Genomic DNA, 19,691 nt, shown 5'->3' with positions numbered 1-19,691 from the left:
TTATTCCTTTCCAACCATCTCATGCATCCCACCTTTTGGATTAATGGCCTTTTATCTTTAATTTTCTCATGTATATATGAATATGTGCATATATATTCATAATATAAAAGGACAACCTGCTCAGTGTATGCAATGTTACCTGTACATATGAATATGTTTTCAAGGATGGCCATTTGGTATTGGGTAACCATTTGCTATGCTCTTCCTGGGGAAGACTGTTTTTCCCACTCTGTGCTTTCTTTAGTTACCTTTATTTCTTTGAATATTTTGATCACATCAACATCCACTCCTCTTTCAACTCCATCTGGAATGCTCCTCCCATCTTCTTCCCTATCAGGGAGCCTATCAGGAGCCACATCCATGAACAACACTGACTGTCCATCTCCCAGCAGGGATCAATTGCTTATAGCTTTTCAGTTAAAGGTCAGGCCTCATGAGACTCACAAGACAATTGTGTTTGTTTTCCTTATTAAGAAGTTATTCATGGGGTTGGGGATTTAGCTCAGCAGTAGAGCGCTTGCCTAGCACGTGCAAGGCCCTGGGTTCAGTCCCCAGCTTCGAAAAAAAAAAAGAAAAAAAAAGAAGTTATTCATATGCCATTTCAGAATAAAAACATTAATTGCTTCTCAATTAGTTCACTCATTTTTTTTGTTATACCCAGCTGTAAGACCCTATTTGAATCAAAATACTTAAAATATGTTTGTGAGTGGCTAAAGACCCATATGTGTAAGTGTTTTTTTTTTAATTGTTTGGGCCAATAAGATATATCAGTAGGTAAAGTCTCTTGCTACAAACTCTGATGTCATGAATTTGAACAAATGTGTTGTTAGGAGAGAACTGACTCCACAAGTTGTCTGCTGACCTGCACATGCATGACACGCAAGCATACAGACACACAAACATACGCATAGAGAAACATGCACAACCTTCTTTCCCACCATAAATCAAATTGAGAATATAAAAAAATTAATTTAAATTTTTAGCTGTCTTTTCCTTAAAAATAATTGATGTTCCTAAAAGTATTATTTTTTCACATTATGTATTGAAGGGCAGTGGTGGCCCCCTGAATGCTGGCAAATGTTGTCCCATTGAACTGTATTCCTACCTCAATGTTTAATTATTTGAAAATACTTTTAAAAAATTATATATGACACAAAATGTTGTATGTGTCAATCTTTTTATTCTTAGTGGTGGTAGTAAGTAGGAAATGTTTGTTGTGTGTACATGAGTTACACACATGTATATCAGTGGGGTTTCCTTCTACCTCTCTCTCTGAAAAGCCTCATTTCACATCCATCCCCCATGGCTGTCCTTTTTCATAATCGCTGCTCTGTCCAGCTCTGAGGTACTGATCCAGGACTCCAAATGAACCTGGGTAAAGCTTAGGCTACTGTGCTGATGGGCAGATGCCCTCAACCTGACTGAATCTTGCCCTGCTACTCTGCAGAATGGCCATAAGGTTCTGTATTCACTACTCAGATGAATTATGTGCTTTCTACTTCTGCCAACAAACATCACCTTTATAATTAGCTTGTTGTTACTGTCTCTTGGGGACACTCAGGAAACGGAATATAATTAACACAATTAGACGTCTGTATTCTCAGAGATCGGTGAAAAAAGAAGCTGAGAGAAAGGCAGCGTCTGATGTGTTGTGGTCCAAAAGGCTATTAGCATTGTTAGTAATGATAACTAGATGGCAAGTTAATGCAGCAAGGTGAACTGAGTAATTACACCTTTTTAAATAAAATCGTATCTTATTGTAATTTTTAAAGTGTATAGCATAATGTACACATGCATAAGGATCTCTGTCTCTTCTACAATATGATAATCACAATGACTCAGACACAATGGCAAATATTACATACTAGTACAGTATGGAAAAGTATAACAATGGAAAGTAAAAGTCAGTTTTTCTTATTGGGATATTAATATGCTATATAATATTAAAATGTATCTAATTTCTTACAACACAATAAATTTTTTGTAATTTATCAAAATACATTTTAAAATGTGAGTCTCTCTAAATTAAGCCCCATCTTCTGGTGCAATTCTTCAAGACTAATTTATTGTGTTGTAGGGATAATATCACTTCGAGTCTCAATGCCACCTTTTGAATTATAATTTGAAGCTGTGGCAATGATAAATCCATGCACAATTGTAATTTATTATAACAAATGTTTTTAGTGTTTTTATCCCTTTCTTGTGTCTCCCTTTAACTTGGAGGCAGATACCTTGGGTTCTAAATCATTCTGCGTACTTAGCAATTCAGCTTGAAGGGACACCTAACAGCCGGATGAAAGTTTTAATTAACCTTTTTTTATAAAGGAATATTTATGAAATGAATATTCCATAACATCATGATGAAGTCTGGAAATCGGTCCGCACATTTATCCCCAAGGCAGATTGATAAAAACAAAACAAAACATATCCAACAGGTCTGCAGGTAAATTTTATGAAGTTCAGACGCAAACCAAAAGGCGGCGCTCCTGCTCACAAATGAGATTCCACCAAGGCGCTGAAAGGTGGTCTTGTTAATGAAGATGTTAAAGAGATGTACACCAGAGCTTAAATCCAGCTTTGAAGCAGCTCAAAGCATGATCAGGTTGAAGAAATTCTCTGAACAAAAGTCCTCCAGGGACCATTTTATACATCGTATCATTGTGTTTCAAACTAAAGAATTTAGAATGTCAGCCAATAATGACGTCACAAAATGTCAGTAAGACTAAGGCTATGAAAAATAAACTATGTGATGTCTACCACTATCAATAACTGAATATGAAGATTTTTTCCCCCGATGGAAGTTGGAGAACTAAAAAAGGAGTGAAATTCAAACACTAAGGTAAAACAAAAGTAACCGACGAAAGTATTTCCTTTACCATTGGACAACGAAGGAAAAAGGCTGGTAGTATTTAAACGATGTTTGGAAGAAGGACACACCAGAAACCAAGAGGGGCTTGCTGCTTGCTGGTACCTCTGTTCATGGAGGACTATTCTGGTGGAACTAAGATGTAGGCTTCTCAGAACCTGTGCTCTCTGCTTAGTGCTGGATGTTCTGAGCAGGCCCACTAAACTGTTTCTGTATCTGTCTGAAAGGCTAAAAAGAGAGTCAGTTGCTGGAATATCAGCAAAGGATCCTTGAGAATAAAGAGTCCTTGCCACGATTATACTGATGATGTAGGTAGATGACAGGAAGGTATATGCTTCCCCTCCAACCTCCTAGTCTTTAGGTCTTTTCATTGTCACAAGCATAAAATTAACAGAAAGCCAGAGGGAAGGGAAGTGACTTTGTGGACTCCCGCCACCGTGGCAAAGTGCTGAGTAATTTGTTTACTGGTGAGAAATTATGCCCCACTCTGTGCCATAGCACCCACTTGTAAAACACGATTGGTTGAGATGAAGTAAAAAGCCAAGGACAGAATAGAACCAGAGGTGGATCCCAAGATCAGCAATATCGGCTAATTTTAAACAAGCCTAATTAATATTTTCAAAAACCAAGTGACAAGACGGAGAGAATTTCGACAAAGAGCTACAAATATGTGGTCTGTGAGTTCCCACACCTAACTGAAGAGCTGTGGACAGTTGGTGGCTTCTGGGGAAGGGAGACACTCTCTTTAAGGGTGCTGTTCCTGGTAGGTCAAACATAATACAAAGGATTGCCCACTTCAGGAGTATATTGGTGTCAAAACTGAAGTTGATGGGCTATTAAATACTTACGAAAAGGGATAGGAGGTTGGGGATAGTGAGGTGGGACAAGATTTGGGAAGAGCTATATGGAGGACTTAAATGTGATCAAAATAAATTGTGCGAAACTCTAAAAAGTTGATTAAAAAAACATCTGAATAAACAAAAAAATTAAAATCAAATCAAAAGTATTCTGAAACTCAGGAATTCAATAACCGAACAACCTCTGAGATGCAAAACATTCATCCAAAGGTCATGATTTTCTTTAAGGCATCCAAAGCCTAATGCTTTCAGATATTGGACAAGAGCAAGAGAGTCAAGATTAAGGCCCACTGGCAGTCCAGTGAGCTTGGGGATTAATCCATGGGGTCTGCAATTGAAAGATTCCCAGATGTACAAATAATTCTCACTGCCAAGAACTTTTCTGACAGAGGAATTGTGCTAGTTAAGGAGGCAATATTTTCTAACATGTTTAATAAAGCAATTCTGCTGCCAAAAGAGAAATGCTTAACAAAATACTGAAATAAATAAAAAATGCACAAAGTTATTACAAGGTGATTCTTACACCAGGATTGCAAATTTATTTGGCCCTTGAACAATCAACTTGTATAATTTACTTCAAGAATAAAGTTAAAAGGGAAAAAAAAATCACATGATTGTTCTAATATATGCAAATGACGTATTTGAAAAATTCAAACACTGCTCATTAATGTGTCATGTAAATCATGGGATTTTCTCAACTTAATAAATTACAGCTTTAAACAGTTATGATTAAGAAGTCAGCAATCTAGGAAATGCTATATATAAGAATATAAAAAGTCAATAGCTAAATATTGAATATCTTTGTTGTGTGGAAACTAATTGAATAAAGACAGTTACTATAATATGACCACCTTAATTTAAATTTATACTCAAGGGGTTGGGGATTTAGCTCAGTGGTAGAGCGCTTGTGCTCAAGGCCCTGGGTTTGGTCCCCAGCTCTGAAAAAAAGAAAAGAAAAAAAATTATACTCAAGACTTTACATTGAACACTAGTTCAATTAAAAAAATACACTGTATATAAATTGGGAAGGAAGATAGAATTCTTCCAGGATTCATAAGTAAGACTATGTGTACTAAAATCCAAATAAACTCATGGATGAACTATTAGAATCAAGAAAATCACATTGTAGGGCATTGTGGAGCCCATTCCAGTGGATAGACCTACACAACGCTCCCATACCTGAGACTCAGGGAACACTGTTGGAGAGGAGTAGAAATATAATAGCAAAAAGATCAAGGAATTTGCTGTGAGATTGTATCTTCTTGTAACATCAGATATTATACCTTAAAGTCTCACCCAACATGTCTGCACAATTATGAGCTGAGCAAGGACCCCAGCCAATGTGCCAAACCGGAAGGAGGAAAGTGCATAGACCCTCAAGTCTACACAAAAAGAGCATGAGAAACTGAGTAAAGCTGGGAGTGAGAGAGGTGGTCCTCCCCAGGGAAGAGCATACCTCTCGGTTGTCTAGTTCCCGGTGGTTGATTCTGACATCATACATACAAGCAATGCTATATAACACCAATATGTTATGGCTAGGAATATGTGTGTATTAACCAATACAAATATATAAATAATTGAATGAATGACTACAGTAACAATTGGTGGACAGAGTCCATGACTTTAATGGAGAGCAGGGATGGGAACAGGTGAGGGTGTGGAGGGTAGAAGGGAAGGGATAACTGAATGGAAATGGAGAAACAGTGGATCTGGGGAATTGGGGAAATGAGGGAGCTGGGAGGTGGGGGAGGTAGGGAGCTGCGGTCGAGATGTTTTAGGGAAGAATAAACAAGGCGGGTAAATAGAATCATGTTGAAAATGTTTGTTGAAATTCTTTGTGATCCTACAACCTTAGTCTCTGAAGTGCTAAGATTACAGGTAGAAACCACCACACTGACCTTGTGAGATCTTTTTTATGGTTATGGTATAAAAACCATATAACAGATATGAAAGAATGTGACGGAACCACTATTAACAAATAGGTTTTATTTCAAATCGATCTGTAGACTCATTACAACAGCACCAAAAATTCCATCAGGATTTCTAGGTAAAAATTCAGAACTCAACTCTTAAGTTTTGTATCTGAATACCAAGGTTGCAGTGTGCTTCATACCTGTGATTCCAACACTCAGAAGATAGAGAAAGGAAGATCAGAAATTCAAGGCCAGCCTCAGAGTTAGCAGGGAAACTACTGTTCCTCCCTTTGTTTCTAAGTCTTATTAATGAGAGGACTTGGAAATGTATTCGGGGAAAATTTTTATTGGTGTTTGGGAGAAAAACAGCAGAGCACACAAACCATAAAATCTCTCCAGCAGTCTAGAAAAGAGAGATGGAAAAAAGGAAAAGAAAGACACACCCAGGCTCAGCAATGAGGGTAAGAAAGCAGCTATACTGCACAGAATTGGCTGCGGGACAGAAGATAGGGTTGTGGGATAGCAAGGGCCTGGGACTTCAGAGCATGAGTCAGTAAACCTAGACTCTCAGGGGAAGCGTGCCCGTGCTTTGATTAGTAAGGAAAGGAGATAGAAAAAGAAAAGTTATGCTTTCCAGGGTTACTCAGAAACTTGGGCCTCCCACGTGTGCTACGTGCTAGAGGCTCTATAATCAATGCACAGGTCCAGAGTATGTATGGCTGATAATTATGTAATCTCATTAATGAGATAATTATTCCTCCCATCTCTTTAGCATGGCTTTAGGTGAAGAGTTTTCCTAGCCAGGTGGCTGGTAGTAAGTACCACACGGATTAAATCTTAAGGAAGGAACCAAATCCTTCCATAAGAATATTCCTCCAGAATATGTCACCTACAATATTACTAGAGAAACTTCAGGCTCTCTTTTAAGGTTATTAATTCTTGAAAATAAAATAATTTTAAGTGGACTGAAGAAAGTAAAATAATAACAATATTATTAGAGTTTGAGATAAATTTAACAGGGCAACAAGGCAATCGAGCTGTAAATCCTGCCAGTTGCCTGGTGGAGGGAGATGGAGCAGAAAGAAGAGAAAGTCAAGAGCAAAGTGTGGACGCCTCAGTGCTTCTTAGACGGGGTAACAAAATACTCACAGGAGGAAATATGGAGACAAAGTGTGGAGCAGAGACTGAAGGAAAGGCCATCCAGAGACTGCCACACACGGGGATCCATCCCACATGCAGTCATCAAACCCAGTCACTATTGGGAATGCCGAGAGGTGCATGCTGAAGGGAGGGAGCTTGATATAGCTGTCTCCTGAGAGACTCTGCCAGAGCCTGACAAACACAGAGGCGGATGCTTGCAGCCAACCATTGGACTAAGAACAGGATTCCCAATGGAGGAGTTAGAGAAAGGACTGAGGTAGCTGAGGGGTTTGCAACCCCATAGGAAGAAGAACAATATCAACGCACCAGACTGCCAGGCCTCCCAGGAACTAAACCACCAGCCAATGAGTGCACATGGAGCAACCAATGGCTCCAGCTGCATATGTATGTAGCAGACGATGGCCTTGTTGGGCATCAATGGGAGGAGAGACCCTTGGTCCTGAGAAGGCTAGATACCCCGGTGTAGGGGAATGCTAAGGCGGGGAGGTGGGTGAGGGAGCACTCCCACGGAGGCAGGTGATGGGGGGATGGAATGGGAGGTTTCCACAGTGGATACCGGGAATGGGGATATAAAGAAAATATCCAATAAAAGAAAAGAAAAAAGAAAATGAAAATCATGTCTTCAGGAAAGTAGCCTGATTCAGCAGTTGAGATCAGCAAAAGCTGCTAGTGGGAGAGGAGAGGAATGCAGAGAAACAAAGTTCAAAGCACCAAGTGAGCACACTTAGAGTTTCACCACAATCAGAAAGAAGTAGAGACAGGAAGAAGAAACAGAAAAATGATGCTTTTAAGCAAGAACTCAATGAAGTGAGCAAGCCAATCAGTGCTACATGTTGGGAGCCCCTCAAGTAGATGCATCAAAGCAGAGGATTCTGGGCAAAGACAAGAAAATTATTTCATTAAGAGAATAAGTAGTCCTCCATTCTCCACTTCAAATTAATCAAATTTTGTGAGAGTAGATTTCTGACCAACTGATTGACAGTCCCAGTGAATTAACTATTATTATTTTTATTTATCTACATTCCAGTGGTTGTCCCAACTTGGCCCCCCTCCCACAGTTCCTCATCCCATTCCTCCTCCCCCTTGCCTCTGAGAGGGTACTCACCCCCACCTCGAAAACCCTCCCCCTTCCCTTGGACATCAGGTTTCTCTTGGATTAAGTCCATCTTCTCCCACTGAGGCTAGACCTAATAGACCTCTGCTACATATGTGCTAGGGGCCTCAGACCAGACACTGTAAGCTCCTGGTTGTTGGCTCAGTCTCTGAGAGCTCGTTGGGGTCTGGGGTAGTTGAGACTGCTGGTCTTTCTATAGGTCACTTTCCCTTTCAGCTTCTTCAATACTTCCTCTAATTCAACCATAGGGGTCCCGACTTGAGTCTAACAGTTGGGTGTAAGCATCTGCTTCTGTCTCATTCAGTTGCTGGTAGGGACTCTCATGTGACAGCCATGCCAGTACATTTGTAAGTACTGACAGCCTTGGTGTGCCTGATGAGATGAAATCCAAGATGGGCCAGTCATTAGACCTCCTATCTTTCAGTGTCTTCTCCATTTTTGTCCTTGCAGTTCTTTTAGACAGGAACAATTCTGGGTCAGACATTTTGACTGTGGGTTAATAACCTTGTCCCTCCACTTGAGGTCCCATCTGTCTACTGGAGTGGACTCTTCAAGTTCCCATTCCACAATGTTGGGCATTTTGGCTAAGGTCACCCCCACTGAGTCCTGAGGGTGTCTCACCTCTGGGTTTCTGATACTTTCTAGAGGGTCCCCCCACTTCCCACTCCCTGGGGCTGCTTATTTCCATTCATTCCCTTGGACCTCTGGGCTTCTCTCCTGTCCCCTCCTCCCCATATCTGATCCTTTCTCCTTTTCACTTCCTCCTCCCCTCTCCCACTCAGGTCCCTCCTCCCTCTGCCTCCAGTGATTATTGCCTTCCCCCTTCTAAGTGGGACTGAAGCCTCCTCACTTGGGCATTTCTGCTTTTTATTCTTCTTATAGTCTGTAGGATGCAAAGTATTGCTACAGAGACAGACTGATGATCAGTGGAATAGAATTGGAGACCCAGAAGTAAGCCCATACACCTATGGACACTTGATCTTTAACAAAGACAGAAAAAACATATGTGGGGGGAAGCATCTTCAATAAATAGTGCCGATCTAACTGGCGATCTGTATGTAGGGGAATGAAAATAGATAGATACTTATCACCTTGCACAAAGCTCAAATTGAAGTGGATCAAGGACCTCCACATAAAACCAGATACACTGAAACTGGTAGAAGAGAAAGTGGGAAAGAGCCTCGAATTCATTGGCATAGGGGAAAATTTCCTGAACAGAAGACCAGTGGCTCAAGCTTTAAGACCAGAAATTGATAAATGGGACCTCATGAAACTGAAAAAGGCAAGGAAAAAGAAACAGTCAATAGAACAAATCGGCCACATACAGATTTGGAAAAAATCTTCACCTATTCTACATGCAACAGGGGGCTAATATCCAAAATATATAAAGAACTCAAGAAGTTAGCCTCAAAACACCCGAATAACTCGATTAAAAAATATAGTACAGGACTAAACAGAGAATTCACAACAGAAGAATCTCGAATGGCTATGAAGCACTTATAGGTGTGAGTGGGTGGTTGGGTGGGTGGGTGGGGAAGCAGGGGGAGGAAGGATGGGATAGGAGGTTTTTGGAGGGGAAACTAGAAAAGGGGATAACATTAAAATGTAAATAAATAAAATATGCATTAGAAAAAGAAATGTTGGAAGTCCTAAGTCATCAGAGGAATGCAAATCAAAAGGATCCTGAGATTCTACCTCACAACAATCAGAATGTTTAAGATCAAAAACACAGGCTGATTGCTGATGGGATTGCCAACTCATACCCTGGAAATCAATCTGGCAGTTCCTCAGAAAACTGGAAATAGTTTTACCTAAAGATCCAGCTACAGCACTCTTGGGCATACACCCAAAAGATACCCCACCATACCACAAGGAAGGGAGCTCCACTGTGTTCACAGAAACCTAATTTGTAATACCCAGAAGCTGGAAACAACCCAGATGTCCCTCAACAGAAGAAAGGATACAGAAAATGTGATTCATTTACACAATGGAAACTATTAAGCTGTGAAAAACAAGGACATCATGAATTTTGTAGGCAAATGGTTGGAACTAGAAAATATCATACTGAGTGAGGTAACTCAGACATTGCTAAGTGGGTATTAGCCAAAGAAGTACAAAATACCCAAGATGCAACCTAGAGACCATAAGAAGTGAATTATGGAGGAGATAATAGCATGTAATATTTGGGTAGATCACAGTGTCAAGTCTCCACTTAGTGCCTGAAAAATAATTTATTTTCTATTCTTTTGACAAAGAGGAAGTAGCTTTGAATGAATGAACCTTAACAAACCCTAAATTCCTCCATTTTCACATAGAACCTTAAATCCCAAGTGAGGGCTTCCTTTCCTAGTTTTACCAAGAAATGATACAAAGGTAACAATAAGAAAAAGGACCATCTCCCACAACCTCCAAAACTGTTAGTCCCTGTAATACACTGACACATTTATGCACATTTAGAGCCAAAACATAGATTCCTATATCTGCTTATACAAAAAATACTCAGATAACATCACTAAACTTCATCTGGACATTTTTGGCTTCTCTTTTCCAGGTTAATATATTTAAATATTTTTTAGAATTTATCAGCACAGATCCAATATGTAAGTTGTTTAAACAAGGTACTGATAGAAGAAAATTTGCCAATAACCATATATATATGTGACATAACCACCTCTCTGTAAACATTAATAGAATCTTATTATGAAATGATAGCATTCAATTTCACATGTATTTTTCAGCTCAATCACATTAAAGAATTGACACAGTTATTTCCAATATACATTATACACAATTTTGTTTCTGAATTCAATAATTTTGATTGGCTTTCAGAGTACCATTGAAGCATGTAAAACTGGTTATGAACTACTCAGAACCAATAATGTTCATAAATGCTTTAAGTTCCATTTTTCTAGGACTTCAAACTTGAAGACTATTCAGCAAAACTTCATCAGAATACAAATAATACTAACCAGATAATATTAATTTCATCCTAATAAAAATAATTTTAAAACCTAACAATTTAGGTTTAGTAGACTGCATATGACCTATCTTCCAGTTGGAGATGAAGCTCAATGATTTGAATTACCAGCAGTGAGAGGGATTAGTTTAAATAAAGCAAGCTTGTGTGAGCTTTAGAGACAAACTTTCTGCATGCAATTCCTGGATTCAATATTCACTAATTATATTCCACCCTGTACATGGAACTTAACTTCCTTAGTATTAAATTTTTTATGTATGTGAAGTGGAAATTAGTTTAATTTGATTTCCACCTTAGAATGGGTGTAACAGGTCAATACCATAGCTTCTAAACCATAGAAAATTCTGATTAAATACTTGATTGTCCATTATTAAACAACCAACCACTGTAATTTGAAATAATTTGTATAATCTCTTAGGTGCAATTAAAAGAACCAAGTATAAAAGAAAATACTGGAAATAGAAGCTCGGAGCGTTGTGAAAGGCATCATTTGTACTGTTCTAATAAGGGCTATTGCTTTCTTTCTCAGTTACTTCACCAGTTACAATATCTCCTAAAATTGATCTCCAAGCTTTAAAAAAAGATGTTACTTTTGTTCATTTGTTTGTTTGTTTATTGTGAGTGAGTGTGTGTTTCCACACGCTTGCACACATATGTTTCTTTGTAGTTGCCCATCAATATCAGATGAAATTTTCAGATTTCCTCAGATTCCCTGGAGCTAGAAACACATGTGGTCACCTGCACCCTGAGGTGGGTGCTGGGGAAACGAACTTGAGTTCATAGTGTGATGGTTTGCATATGATCGACCCTGGGAATGGCACGATTGGAAGGTGTGGTCATGTTGGAGTAGGTGTGGCCTTGTTGGAGTGGGTGTGTCACTGTGGGTGTGGGTTATAAGACCTTCATCTTAGCTGCCTGGAAGCCAGTCTTTCACTAGCAGCCTTCAGACGAAGATGTAGAACTCTCAGCTCCTCCTGCACCATGCCTGCCTGGATGCTGCCATATTCCTGCCTTGATGATAATGGACGGAACCTCTGAGCGTGTAAGCCAACCCCAATTAAATGCTGTCCTTATAAGAGTTGCCTTGGTCATGGTGTCTGTTCCCAGCAGACAAGCAGCAATAGCTTTAATATTGGCTCATCTCTCTAGCTGCCTAGCTTTTTGTTCTAAACATCATCCTTAGTGTCCTAATTCTCTCTATTCCCAGACAAAAGTTGCTGAACATGGTGTCTCATTCTCATTAACTTTGTTCAAGCATCAGTGGCCAAAACACTCTAATATTCACTTAAAGAATTGTTTTCAAAGGCAAAGAAATGACTCACGCAAAAGAGTACAAATCTTAACTGAAATGACCCTTGTTGTACTCCTAGCTTTATTTTCTTTATTCTTTGCAGGAGGCAAATAAAATATCCATTAGTTAATAATCTAGTTTTGACTTTGGCATCTAACATGTATTTTGACTCCAACAAATCATTGGAAGTTTTGTCAGGGACACAGGAAAGGAAATCTATAACAATAAATAGTTAAACATTATAATTTTGTACTTGAATAATGAATGTCCCTCAACTAAGTGAATGCTAGACAATCAAATGCTTAAAGTATAAAAAGGAGATAATAAGACAATTTGCAACTCTAGATTAAATACCATAGTTTTATCTTCTATGTAGATTATTTCATATAAGATTGAGACATGCACATCATAAACTTTATTTCCTACTACCTCAAAATGTCTTTATTGTTGAGTTTTTTATATTATGCATATATACTTGTGTTTGTGTATGTATAAGTATGTAGCAAAATCTATATTATATAGATTAACATTTATGAAATGTCAAAGAATACAGTTAATAAAAATATAGGAAAAGTCAAAAGAAAAAATTAAAAAATTAATGAACAGAAAAGTTTCATGAAACAACTAGTAAGCATTGCATAGATTTGCCACATATTGAACATGAAATATATTTCATTCAGATGAGGACATATTCTCTATTTTATGAGTATGTATGTATTTTGCCTACATGTGTTTATTACATATGATTTCATGTGCCCATGGAGGCCCAAAAAAGAGGCTGATTCCTTGGAGCTAAAATTGCAAGAGTTTGTGAACGTCCCAGTGTTAGTGTTCAAAGCTACAATCAAGTCTAATGCAAAAGCTACAAGTCATTCTTAACCTCTGAACCATCTCTTCAGTTCAGGGACATATACTCATAATACTATGATTCACACAATATAGATGGCTGATTATATTCATCAGCCATTTATATTGTGTGAATCATAGTATTAATATACTATGAATCATAGAATATATCCTGAACAAAGACTTATAAAACTAAACCCATGAATATTTACTTTAATATGTGAAAATAGAACATCAAAGAATTTAGAATTGAGTACACACTTTTCCCCAGTAAAGAAATTGCTTGCAAAATCCAAGTATGCTCTATGGGCCTTAGACTGAACATAACTGAGAATTTCATTGACCAACAAGATCCTTGTGCGTAAATAAAGGTGAGTCCAAAAGATGTATGAAGACAAGAAAGTCCAAATAGCAGGCAAGATCTAGTATCCAGAAAGTCAGAGAATCCACAAACACATTAAAGCTCATTCTAAACTATGGGTAACAAAGTAAGCTATTGCTTATAGCTTTTGATCATGTTCTGATGGTTCAGAGTAGCTTGGGTCAAAGAGCATCCATCCATCTATTAACTTTCTGACTTAAATTTTGTTGGATATTTACTCAGTGGTTCCTGAATAGGCACTTGAGGACCCAGGCATCTAAAGAGATATCTAAATGTCTTTGAAAGTTTAAATGGAAAATATGGATGAGTAAGCCATAATAGTAGGATGTAACAAATTTTTTGTTGGGGCTTGATGTAAAAGAAAGGGGGGCATATCACTTATTACAGAAAAGATCAAATATGGGCCCTTGTAGGATTTTATGACTGGTCTGAGAACTTAAAGAAGGAACATTTTGGCCTAAGAAAAGTGAAGGAACCTTTCAGAAAGATGGCAGTAGACAATGGTGATATAAAATGACTAAGCACAGCCTCAGGTGAAGACCTTGCCTCATTTGATGCAGTTAAACACTGCCTGACAAGCCTTCACGCCCTACTGAACGCAGTCATGTTAGTAACAAGTAAAAGGAAATCACACACACACACACACATACAGAGAGAGAGAGAGAGAGAGAGAGAGAGAGAGAGAGAGAGAGAGAGAGAGAGAGAGAGAGCGCTCAATTCTGTATGGTTATCAGAAATCAGCGAATTCGTTTGAAATAGAAACACTGACAAAAGCAGCATACAAGGGAAGAGCAGTGAAAAGCCTAGAAAATATTCACAAAATCATGGTTACCTGACAAATTGGAAATCAAGAAAATTCAACACGTTTGGATATGTGCATTGGTTCTTTGGTTTAGATGAGGATTGTGGGTAAATTCAAGCTCAGGGTGAGCCTTGTATACATGATTCTATACCATTATCTGTCTTCATCCATCTGTGTCTGAGACAAAGGAATCTCTAGATTTAGGCTACCTGATCAAAGCACAAGAATTACAAAATTATCTTTGTTCCAAGATACTTTCTCAAACTGTGGACCTCGAATGGCAGAAGTTGTCTAAGAAACTACATTTTATCTTGAATTTCCATGGTAACTATTAGCTGCCTTTGATAAAATGAATCAGCAACCCCAAATTCTTCCCTGCCTCAGGCTCTTTTGTTATCTCTAAAGGCATGCCTTCTAGACACAGAACAGACTATATCATGTCAGGAATTATTTTCCCAAAATGGTTCAGAATATGTTTACAGAACTATGCTAAGTGCTATGTTTTGCATGCGTTAATGCTGAACTCCAATAAAGATTCTTCTATAAAGATTTTCAACCGTCACTCACCTCATGATATCTGGTACCAACTAGGACTTTAATATTTCCAGGTTTGAACATTAATAACATGTGGATTAGAGGTAAAATCTTATCCCCCAGAGGCATCGCTTGAAGATACAAGTGTGCAGGTAAAATTCTTTAGACTACATAGCCGAGTCTGTAACAGATATCAGTGCTGTCATCCATCAGTTGATCTTAGCCAAAATACACAAAGTGGCAGTCTTTTCACAATTTAATTTAGTTGAGTTAATCTATTTTAAGTGACCATTTTCCACAATGAAAATTATTGAGAAAGGAATGCATTACTCTACATGATGTATATTTCTTTTATGCAGGTTCAGTAGTAAAAGGTGCTGTATTTCTGCTTCTCCATTCAAAATGTAAAGACATTCCTTTTTTAACTTGGGACATGTGGAGAAAATATGACCTCTTACAGGCAAGTAGTTGAGGGTGAGAAGATGCATGGACCGCCTCAAAACATGTTGAAGAGCACGTTTTAGAAGGTAGATATGTAGAGAACATATGATCTAGAGAATTTGGCTATGAGTGAAACAAACCACAGTTTGTCTCAAGTAAAACCAAGTGAAAAGTAAACCAAGTAAAAGGAAGCAAAGAAAGAAACTTGGTGGTAAGCTTTGGCTTCTATAGAGGCAGATTGTGTCACATGTCATTGTTTGCTGTCACTCAGAGCTTCACTACTCATTAAGCATTCAATGCCTTGGAGAATGTGTAGGGATACCAGCAAGCACACAGGTCCTCTCATTCGACTGGTTCCTCTTGGAGCCTTTAGTGTAAAGTCTTACAAAATTTTTACATGGCTTAGGTATATTGTCACACAAAACAGATATACAAATAAAACATTTACTAAAAACAAACCATAATAAAATTTAATTTAAGGCAAATGTCTAGTATTCACATAATTTTAGCATTTATTAAAGACAAATTCAAACGCACATACTAATGAGTCGGGTGGGATTGTTTATTTTGAACAATATTTTGAATGAATATTTGATACTGGGATATGAATTTTACCATTTTTCCAGATTTTATCAATATTTTGATTTTGCACTTTTTAATACTGAAAATTCTGATTCACATGAATGCATTTTCAGAAAAAGGTCTAAGATGATGAGTCAGTTCATTTATGTCACAAGCATGGGGATCTGAGCTCAATATTAGGCATTCAAGGGAAAAGCCAGATGTAATAGAACATGTTTGTAATATTATTACTGGGTAGGCAGATCCTATAGGGTTACAGACTAGACAGTCAAGCCTCGTATGTGAACACCAATTTTAGTGAAAGACACTGCACCAATAACACTATTTGGACAGCTGGTGAGTAGCAACAGCTGAGAGATTAATCTGGGGAGCCCCAATACTATAGAAACATGCATGCACACTCATACACACACACACACACACACACACATGCACTTACAACACATATGCACACATGTCCATATGCACATATACACACATAAAATATCAATAAAATAAAATGACATACATATGTTTAGAATAATTTCTATAATATTCAGGATATTCTGCCATAATATTAAACCAAAATTCACCTATTGATTTTCTATGAAATTCAATTAAGTGACTCAAACAGTATTTCCTAAATCAAACATTGTAACAAGGTAATCCAGGAAATATACAAATTTGATAAATATTGATTAATGACAGTATTAAGCATCCATGTTTCTTACAATTAAATATTATAGAGCATAAAACTTTGTAAACAGAAAAACTTAACACACGTCTGGAGTCTGAGTCAAGGTGCTTTTGGAGCATGCACTGTCATCCCATGGGAGGACAGAATATGCACTGTAAAATATCCATGTTGTGTTTAGAACCAAGACTTCAGTGAGATCACAAGATGTAACAGGGACAAACAATACCAGAAACACATTATGTTCATCACTCAGTCAGCCTTTGCCTTAAGTTTTGCTCACTGTATATTCAGAAACCTTTCACTGTTGCCAAATTTGATGGTGAGGGTAGTGAGTTAGAAATCAGGAATTAAGCCACAACCTACCCTATGATGTGGCATCTTTATTGTCCTTCCTTAGGGTAAAGCAAGGTTGTTTATGGGGTATTTAGATTTAACGCCACATGGTCTTAATTAAAACTACGTATGAAGCATTCTACATGATCCAGTATGCTTTTAAATATTGGTTGACTTTAATGAAGTAAATATGGTCGCTGCTCCTCCTCTTCCTTCTGTTGCTCCTTCAAACAAGAAGCCAACATGGTAGAAACTCAGTGACCATTGTTATATTCTATAATTAAAGGGTCAGTTATGAATATTAATCAATACAGATTATGCACATAGTTTCACCTCAGGTCTTAGTCTGGGCTTTTATTCCCCCCTTGAAAGAAGATCCTGAATGTGGAAATATACCCTTGGGTCCTCAAGACAGCAGCATCTGGTACAACTCTTTGACACTTTGAAATGTATCCGGTTCCTCATAATTTGTCACCATGTCCAGTCATCATCAGAGTGGTTTCCTCTGACAGCAGATGGAAGCAAGACGCAGAGATCCACATTCAGATCTTGTACCTAAACTGGAGGTCTCCAACCGGTCCCTCTCCTTGGAGATCTGGGAACCCCATGGGAGAAAGAGAGGAACGATTGTAGGAGTCAGAAGGAAGAAGGAAACCAGGAGAAGATGGTCCATGGAACCAAGGATCACTTTGGCTCACAGAGACTGAGTGGCAAACAAGAGACCTGCAAGGGTCTGCACCATAAAGGGCCTCTCCTTATATGTTATGGCTGTTAGCTTGGTGGTCTTGTGTTACTCTTAAGAGTGGGAGTGAGTATTATCTCTGACTCTCTTGATTGCCTCCCATTGGATTGACTTGTCCAGCTGCAATATAAAGGGGTTTGTCTTGTCTTATTGTATCTTGTTTTGTCCTGTTTGGTTGTTGTCTCTCGGAGGCCTGCTATTTTTTTTTTTGAAGAGAAAATGGAGTGGGAACAGATCTGGTAGAGAAGGGGAACAGGTTGGGATGTACTGTATCAGAGAAAAATATATTTTTAGTTAGAGTGAATTTCGTTGCATTTTGTTTATTAAAGGATGCATCACATCCTTCATCCTACCTCTTTGAATTCTAGTTGCTATTTATGTTCTCCATTGCTAGTAGTTCTGGGTGACCTGGTGAAAAGTTCACGTAAAGGCAGGTCACCACAGAGCTTTATGACACAGAAACACCAGTGTTCAAAGAGGCTGAGAAAGTTACATATGTTAAACTAATAGGACATAAATGAAGGGAGACAAACCTAGAGAGCACAACTCCTACAAGAAAGCTATTCAATTCAGTTCAAGTATATTTTAGCCTCTAGATACACCATTCAATGACAGCCAGTCCTATTCTTGTCACAGATAAATAAATTTTTTCCACTATTTCTTGGGAGTCTGTTAGGTAGTAACCAGGTCTACTCAGAAGTAGGCAAACTAAGAACTTCAGAGATGTCACCATCCAAATCAGTCATAAGATACCTATTTTTGTTTATTTTTTAAATTAACATGGAATAATTGTTTAGGTATCATACTTTAAAATATTTCTTAAGATATTTATTTTTCTGCTACTGTTCTAAGGGTTTTTAAATAGATGTGGATGTGTGTCCCTATTTATGGGTTGCAGTGTTTGCCTGAATTGATGTTTTAACACATGTGAAGGATGCATGATATTCATATCAGGCTGACTGGTACATCGATGACTACAGGCATTAATCACTGAACTGAGCATGACTATGTTTGCTTCACATGAATGCATAAGAATCTACAGATCAAAGGAAGGGAATATTCTGCATTCTAACTTACCTGTTAAAGGTCTAATATTCAAATACCCTTTTCCTTAGACTTTCTTTGCCTTGGAGCCTCTCTACCTATCCTTTCTAAGTACCCCAGTTTATTAGCTAGTCCAGTTAGGACCTCAATACAATTCTCATCTTTGCAATCCCTACACACCAATAATGGGATAAAGTTATAACCTATTGATTTTTCCAGCACAGATCCCACTAATATATTTACCTACTCAGCTACTCCCACAGGAGAGATATCAGCAGATATATGATTAGATGATTCTCTTACATATTGGGGTTAACATATTTATTTTACCACTATAATTCATATAGACATAAAATATAAGTAAACATAGATTAGGAATATTGTTCAATATGTGCTAGGAGGACCAGGGAGTTGAGACAGTAGGCTATAGTGTTTGCCAGAAAGAAAGAAAGAAAGAAAAAAGCAAATTCCAAAATGTTCTCCACAACCACGCTGTGGCACATGCTCACCCTTTTCTTTTTACACTTCACACACTTCTCTCTCTCTCTCTCTCTCTCTCTCTCTCTCTCTCTCTCTCTCTCTCCCTTTCTCTCTCCCTCTCTTATTTCTATCTCTAGATCTAGATCTACATGTATAGATAGATAGATGATAGACATGATAGATAGGTCACAATCACACTAACAAAATAGTTTATTTTTTCTAAAATTCATTTGCTAACCATTTTGCCAGATAATAAGTAAGTCACTTACTTATGAGCATACAAGTATTTGTTGGGTTCTTGTTGTTGGTATACATATCATATACTATGCAAATTGTATAATTTGCAAAAATCACAAGACCTTGACTTGGAGAGACACACAACAGGTTTAAAAAACATAAAAGTATTATAAAAGTTAAAACCAAAAGGACTAAAAATAGAAGTCATAAGGTTACATTGATCATTTAAGTAGAAAACTGAAAAGGATAGCATGGGTGTTTGGATTCCTTTCTCTATAGTTAAGGATAAATGATAGAGAAAATGTATATTTCTAAGCTTTCAATGTGGATGGTGGTACATTTCTATGGGCAGCCTTCTTCTCTAATTATACAAAATTACTGCATAATTAAGCTTAAATGAAGTATCTAAAATA

General features: G+C 37.9%; 1 long non-coding RNA gene across 1 annotated transcript; it reads left to right on the top strand.

The window, feature by feature from the left end:
- Window positions 1-2,624: 2,624 nt before the first annotated feature.
- On the top strand, window positions 2,625-17,672 carry LOC134485244 (uncharacterized). Its single transcript, XR_010063284.1, has 3 exons — window positions 2,625-2,839; window positions 15,103-15,270; window positions 17,148-17,672. It is a non-coding gene; the product is annotated as an uncharacterized LOC134485244 (long non-coding RNA).
- Window positions 17,673-19,691: the final 2,019 nt, after the last annotated feature.

This window comes from Rattus norvegicus, chromosome 1 (assembly GCF_036323735.1).
Source record: "Rattus norvegicus strain BN/NHsdMcwi chromosome 1, GRCr8, whole genome shotgun sequence".
In the NCBI taxonomy this organism is placed as follows: domain Eukaryota; kingdom Metazoa; phylum Chordata; class Mammalia; order Rodentia; family Muridae; genus Rattus; species Rattus norvegicus.
This window is presented reverse-complemented; position numbering and strand designations above follow the sequence as displayed.